General features: G+C 38.7%; 1 long non-coding RNA gene across 1 annotated transcript; it reads right to left on the bottom strand.

The window, feature by feature from the left end:
* Window positions 1-1368: 1368 nt before the first annotated feature.
* Window positions 1369-5319, bottom strand: LOC107813644 (uncharacterized). The gene is made up of 4 exons (XR_001654399.2): window positions 4810-5319; window positions 3166-4232; window positions 2758-2826; window positions 1369-1680 (listed from the first exon to the last, which is right to left on the bottom strand). It is a non-coding gene; the product is annotated as an uncharacterized LOC107813644 (long non-coding RNA).
* Between the last annotated feature and the right edge of the window lie 2600 nt (window positions 5320-7919).

Here is a 7919-nt window from a genome sequence, read left to right as displayed (position 1 = left end):
TCGAACAACCCGTGCCTCATTAGCACTCCGACACCGAAGAGTGTAACCTCATCCTAGAATAATCAAGCAACTTCCTGCTCTATGCACCGAGCATCCATTACCAACAACAACTCAAGACACTTTGTGATTCTCATACACCTATGAAGCATGACATAACCTTTGTCAAAATTTTCCTTTACTAGAGCCATCCTCGGTCTCAATCTCCATAAGCCATAACTGATTCACCCGCACGTCTCAAACTGGAACCAACATACCACATAACTGTGCAATCGACTAATTAATAGTGGACTCCCCCATTTGGCTCGAGGCCATAGACCTAATCATACACAATAACTCATAACGCCATATACTTTATTGTTGCCATAATACCATAGTGAGATTAAACTCAATCCTTCACAAGCTCATGGAACACAGACTATCTGTTACTTCATATCTTTTGTAGATCTCGCATTCACTCTCGTAGTAGACAAGCCTACTCTCTTGAGCAACCCAAATTCAAATTGTAAAACATATATTTCCCTGGCAACAGAGATCTTCCAATAAATGGCACAAGGGATCACACAAACTTCAGAACAATCCGCAGGAGATAACCCCACCTACTTTGCCTCAAACTAACATTTCTATATACCTTCCACCGTTATAAACATTACGCAGTCACTTAATCTTCCCGAGTCTAAACTCATACCGCAACATGAAATTCACTTCACTCCCAACTAGAACACATGAAAAGTTTCTTCACATAACCATAACTCGGGGCTATACCTCAAATCGAGATGAAAATCAAGTACCTAATAGTTCTTCTATCCTTCAGCAGACCCTTCTCCTCGTTTCCAAATCATATGAATATACCTCGCAGTCATAACATACTCATCACGTAGCTATCCAGTCATTACTCCCCTTAATAGGGACACAACAGAACATATAGATCCAGAAGCACGCGCTCACGAAATCAATAGCTCAAGGCTCGAGCTATAGGAAAAAATCCGGCTCAAGTCTTCCAGACTGGCCCAACATCAACACACAGAGATCGCATCTCGCCACTTGATCGAGGAATCATAAGCCATCGATGCACATCGAATACTGAGCGCTCATGCGCGCATACGAACATGTGGAAGGAATTCAAATAGTTACATTTCAAGCTGAATCAAGGACGCACCAGAAGAATTCAAAAATGTGAAGTTTTCCTAAAGGTTTTGCAGCCTCTCAAGGATAAATACAGATGTCTCAGTACCGATCCGCGAGACTCCACTAAACCTGCTCATGACTCGTGAGACCTATGTAACCTAGGCTCTGATACCAACTTGTCACGACCCCGAACCGGACCCGGTCATGATGGCGCCTCTCGTAAAGATAAGGCCAGCCGACACAATTCCCAAATTCAGTTTTAACATTTTAATAAGTCAATTTAAGTCATTTATAAGGATAAATCCCCAACAAGTACAGATTTAGTGAAACAAAACAAGTGCAGAATGAATACAGCCCGACATCGGGGTGTCACAAATCACGAGCATCTACTAAGGTCTAAAATACAACGAAAAATTAGGTAAATGTATTAATACAGTCTAATAACATCAAAGGGAGAAAGCAGTGCTGCGGACGTCGGGCAACGACCTTGCTAAACTCCAAAGACTTTGCCTCTGATCAACCAATACCTGATACCGGGTGCAGAAATACCTAAATCTGCACACAAGGTACATGGAGTAAAGTGAGTACTCCAACTTAGTGAGTAATAATCATAACTAAAGACTGAGTGATAGAAAATCACAAAAAATACATCAATCTGCTGCATAGAAGTAGTACAAAACCAGTAAGAAAGCAATGAAGCCGTGAAATCTCTTAAAACATCTTAGCACAGTTTAAACTTCTTTAAAAATGACTTTTTCAACAGTTAAACAATTCAATGCAAGTCAATTAGAGCAGATAAGCACAGAAAATCTGCCCCTCAGGCACAATACACAATTAACCAGGTAAATGACAGGCAATAAGAAAGATAACCATATAAAGGTTCGCCCCTCGGTCACAATGTTAACAAATCTGCCCCTCAGGCAATATCTCAGAACAATACCAGCCCCTCGGGCTATATCTCACATCACAATGGGTACCCGCACTCACAGGGGGTGTGCAGACTCCTGGAGGGGTCCCTTACGACCCAAACGCAATATCAAGCCATCTCGTGGAATCATCTCTAGGCTCTCGGCCTCATATCAACAAGCCACCTCGTGGCGTACATATCTCAGGCCCTCAGCCTCATAATCAAAATCAGTGTATCACCGCTGCAACATGCAGCCCGACCCAAAAGATATCCTCACAACACAGGCCCTCAGCCTTACTCAGTCAAAAATCACATAAGCCACTCGGGCAACAGTAAAACATGATGCTCAACCCAAAATATTATTTGAAATATCATTTCAAGGGTTAAAGCAGAGTAAACATGGTTGAGTTTTGAAAACAGTAGAATATAGCATGACTGAGTACAAGTTTGAAGTCAAAACAGTGAGGAAATATCAATAAAAATCCCAAAGGGTTCACATAGCTGGCACGAGTCCCAAATATGGCATTCAGCCCAAAACATGATGATAACAAATAGTTTTCAATCAAATACGCAGAAAACAATCATTTGGGATGGACTACGTCACAATCCCCAACAATGCACGACCCCACGCTTGCCATCTAGCATGTACGTCACCTCTATATAGCACAACGATGTGCAATCCGGAGTTTCATACCCTCAGAACATCATTAACAATCATTACTCACCTCGATCCGGTCCAAACTCTAACTCATGATGCCTTTGCTCACACGAATCGACCTCCGGATGCTCCAAATCTATCCACAATTAATACATAAACATTAAAATATGCTAAGGAAACAAAGCTCACTCAAAAATATCAAATTTACATAAAAAATCCCGATATTGCTCAAACCCGGCCCGGGCCCACGTCTCAGAATCTGATAATAGTTACATCAATAGAATCCTCGTCCTCACACGAGTCTATACATACCAAGAAAATCAAAATCGGGCCTCAATTGGCCCTTCAAATTCCCAATTTACACTCTTCAAAGTCAAGCCCTAATTTCCCAATTTTAGGCTTTAATTTCCACATTTTTCATGATTAAACAAGTAAGAATAAACATAGTTACGAGTATTGAGTTCACAAATCTTACCTCCAGGTGTTATATCTTGAATCCCTCTTCAAATTCTCTCAAAAAGCTTCAAAATAGCCCAAAAATGGTGAAAGATAACCCAAAATCGCGGACAATGGCTATTTAAACATTATGCCAAGGCATCAAAAACCTTCTTCGCGAATGCGACCGGCCTCTCATGTTCGGGTAGGCCAAATTCACTGCCTCACCACTTTTCCCTTCGCGAACGCGGACAATTTCCACGCGAACGCGATGCTTTGCCTTACCAGGATTTCACGAACGCGGTCCAACTCTCGCGAATGCATTGCACATGGGCCTGGGGTGCCCAACGACCTTACTCCTCTTCGCGAACATGACCCCAGTCTCGCGTCCGCGATGCACATGAAGCCTCCGCCTTCGTATTCGCGTCCCCTTTCTCGTGAATGCGTAGAACAAATATGTGATCATACAAAAACACCCTTCGTGAACGCGAGTCCCTGACCGTTAACGCGAAGAACAATTTGTCTGTAACACAAAACCAACAAAAACTGCCAAGTCCAAAGTCCAAAATTGATCCGTTTAACCATCCAAAACTCACCCGAGGTCCTCGGGACCTCAACCAAACATACCAACATATCCCATAATCTAATTCAAACTTGTTCCAACCTTCGAAACGCTCAAAGCAACATCAAAACACCAAAATCACATCGGATTCAAGCCTAAGAGCTTCAAGAACTTCCAAATTCTGCTTTTGATAAAAAAACCCAACCAAACCACGTCCGAATGACCTGAAATTTTTCACAAACGTCACAAATGACACAAAGGAGCTACTGCAACTTTCAAAATTCTATTCCAACCCCTATATCAAAATCTCACTTATCAACCAGAAAACACGAAAATCTCAATTTCGCCAATTCAAGCCTAAACCTACCACGGACTTCCAAAATGCATTCCGATCACACTCCTAAGTTCCAAATCATCTAACGGAGATAACCAAATCATAAAAATTCTGATCCGAGATCAAATACGCACAAGTGAAATCTCGATCAAACTTTTCAAATTTCAAGCTTCAAACTGAAAACTGTTCTTCCAAATTCATTCCGATTACCCTGAAAACCAAAACCAACAATTTACATAAGTCATAATCCATCACTCGGGGCAAGTCATGCCCGAGAACTGACGAGAAAAATGCAAAAACTCAAAATGAGCGGTCGGATCATTACAACTACTAAACCAATTCACCCATTCAAATAAGTTGTACTCCATTAGAAAGAAATGAGAGAACTACTTGAAAAGAACATAACCAGCCTTTATCTACAATTCTTTATGATACATCAAACTTCTAATTTCTAAAGTAGAGTCAAAAAAACTATCAGCAAAATAAAATCATAAAGCCTAACATTAACATAGTAATTGCAATTAAAACAATGAAAAAAAGCCTAAAGATGATATTCAGCTGCTCCTAAGGCTAAATTTTTATGTGACGTTCACTTCCAAGTTCAAAGACACAATCACTTGGAAATTTGATAAGAACTGCTAAAACAATCAGTTGATGGCATAATACCAAATAGTGATAAGACTGCTAACTCCCACAAACAAACACATAATTATCATTGCCATATCATTATAAGCATGTTCTCATTGAATCAAAAGAAGAATTACATGACCGAGGAAGGGAAATAGTACCTTAACGGAAGTAATAGGTCCTTAAAATTGCCAAATAAAGGCTGATAAATTGCTACAAACTGGAGCTCAGCGGAACAAAATTTGAACAACAACTCAACTCAATCAACCTCCACATTTGAAACCCAAATCAACTAAGAAGTAGAAACTTAAAATATTTTAGCATTTTTTGTAAAATTTCGGACATCAACCATCTTAAAGAAAGAATTAATATTTTATATATTCCTGTTTTTTTCTGAAATCTCCGAAGAAACGAAAGAATCGAAAGAAAATTCCAAAAATCCTCAAAGTTTTCCTGTTGTCCTCTCGTTCTCTGTCCGTGGGTAAGGGTTGAAGAAGAAGAAGAAACAACTGGTTTGGTGGTGTGCTGAAGAAGAAGGGCTATTAGGGTTTTTCTATTGAAGTTCGATTCTTCGGTTTTTAGAGGTGAAGATGAGAGTCCAGAAGAAAAAGGGAGGGGGTGCGCTGTTGCCCTCTATGAAAAAGATCTTATTTTTCTTAATCTTCTGATGTTAGGTCTAAGTTTTGTTTTAGGTTTGGAAGGTGAGAGTCTTTTAATGAGAGAGATTCCAATTGGGTTATGGGCTAGGGGATTCTAGGCTACTTTGGGCCTAAAAAAGAAACGGCCCAAAAGAAAATTAATGACCCAAATATTCCATCTTCTTTTCTTAGTTTACTTTTCTTTGATTTAAACTCTAGCCAAAATAATTGAAACATCAATTTCAAATTGATTTTTGCAGAAATGACCTATTAAACTAATTGATTAAAGCTAATGTACATTTTTTGTAATTTTCATGTATTAATCTAACAATTGAAGAGTAATTAATTTCTAAAAATGCAAATTAGACCTAAGATGGCATGAAATAAAAAATGTGAAAATTGTTATGATATTTTCTATGATTTTAAAATATTAAAAATGCATGAGATGCAACTAAATAAAGAAAAACTCCTAAAATTCATTAAAATTATTTTTGGTCTATTTTTAGGTGTTATTTCCATGCGGGGAAAATATTAGGTGCTCATCGAAACCGATTATTTATTTCATGCCAATTCGTTCGTGCTTTTCTCGTTATTTTCGTAGAAATTTCTTGGCTGTCGTTCTTAGTTTTTCAAAGTCCGTTCTTGATTACATAAACTCCACTCTTAAATTACTTTCCAGAAAACTCATTCATAGATAGGTGATTTGTGAGTTGAGCTCAAACTTTGAGAATTTTCAAGGAGTGAAAAGTGAAAACTCATAAATGTGAGATAAAACACAAGAGGTTGAGTGGCGTGTTTGAATCAAACTACAAGAGGTGTGCTATTATGGGATCCTCTTATTATTAGTCAATTATTTTTCCTATAAGCATGTCTTCTGCATATACAAGCGATTGGGGTGAAAAAATGATTGAATATAGTGATGACGAATGTTGGGATTCCTATGATGAAGATGATGAAGGAAGCAATTTATGTAATTTTTCTGGGTACTACGGTGGGCATATTCCTTGTCATGATTCAGGTGAAGACTCAAGTGATGAACAAACATGGTATATTCCTTATCATGATTCATATGGTTATGATTCTTATGAGTATTTTACTAACAAGTATGATAACTATCATGCTAATCATAAAAGATATGGAGTTGAATCAAGGAACATGAAAGCAAAACATGAAAAATTAATTTACAAGGGTAGTGAGGTAAGTTTGATCCTTGAAAACTATAATATATCGATACCATTCTTTGAAGGAGTTCATGGTCCGAATACCTACCTTAATTGGGAAAGCAAGGTAGACGATGTCTTTGCATCTTATCCATGTTCGGAATGTAAAATATTGGAGCTGATTAGTAAAGACCTTTATAGGAATGCTTCTTTGTGGTGGTACAACCGTGAAACTACCTTTAAAAGCACTTCCTGTCCATCCATTATGTCACGACCCTAAAATCGACCCGGTCGTGTTGACGCCTATCGTGAAACTAGGCCACAGATACAACTCCTGAATTAACCATTTAATTAATAACAATTATTTTTTAAGCCTTTAATTAATCAGATATCTCATAATGTAAGTCTAAATAAACAATGCAGAATAAATACACAAGTCCGACATTGGGGTGTCACAAGTCACGAGCATCTACTAAGGTCTGAATACAACGAAGAGTCTAAAATGTACTAAATACAGTATAAGGAAGACAAGATGGAGAAAAGCAGTGCTCCGAACGTCATGCAGCTACCTTGCTAACTCCGATGACTCTGTCATTGAGTAATCAACATACGGTACCGGGTTCAGAAACACCTAAATCTGCACACAAGATGCAGGGAGAAATGTGAGTACGCCAACTCAGTAAGTAATAAAAGTAAATGAAAGCTGAGCAGTAAGAAAACACATAAGCTATGTCATAACGCTACAACAAATGCAGTACATTTCCAAAACAGTACGAAAATTATTTACTTCGCAAATCAAGCTCAGTTTCAGTAAAACCTTTTCAAAACAACTTTCAATAGTTTTAAACGAGTGATAAAACAGTGAGTAAAAATGATAGCAAACGTAAACAGCCCCTCGAGCAAAACATATATCATTAATCGCCCCTCGGGCATAATATCAACAGAATAAGCCCCTCGTGATACCTCACAATCACTCGTAATCAGCCCCTCGGGCATAACATGAATCAAGAACTACCCCTTTGGCAACAATATGAATCAACAACAGCCCCTCGAGCTATATCACATCACTCACACTGGGTTCCTGCTCTCACTAGGGGTGTACAGACTCCAGGAGGGCCCCCTTACAGCCCAAGCGCAATAACAAGCCATCTCGTGGCATAATCAAACAGGCTATCAGCCTCATATCAAGCCACATAGTGGCATAACAAATTAGGCCCTCGGCATCATAATCATGAATCAGTACCACACTGCTGCAACGCGTAGCCCGATCCCATAGTATCCTCACAACACAGGTCCTCGGCCTCACTCATTCAGAAATCTCTTAAGCCACTCGGGCAACAATAAAACATGATTCTCAACTCAAAATATCATTTAAAATATCAAAACAGAGTAAATATGACTGAGTTATGAAAATAGTAGAATACAACATGATTGAGTACAAGTATAAAGTCAAAACAGTGAGAAATAGAAGTA

Source organism: Nicotiana tabacum, chromosome 21 (assembly GCF_000715075.1).
Source record: "Nicotiana tabacum cultivar K326 chromosome 21, ASM71507v2, whole genome shotgun sequence".
NCBI lineage: Eukaryota > Viridiplantae > Streptophyta > Magnoliopsida > Solanales > Solanaceae > Nicotiana > Nicotiana tabacum.
The sequence above is the reverse complement of the archived record's forward strand: the minus strand, read 5'-3'. Positions and strand labels throughout refer to the sequence as shown.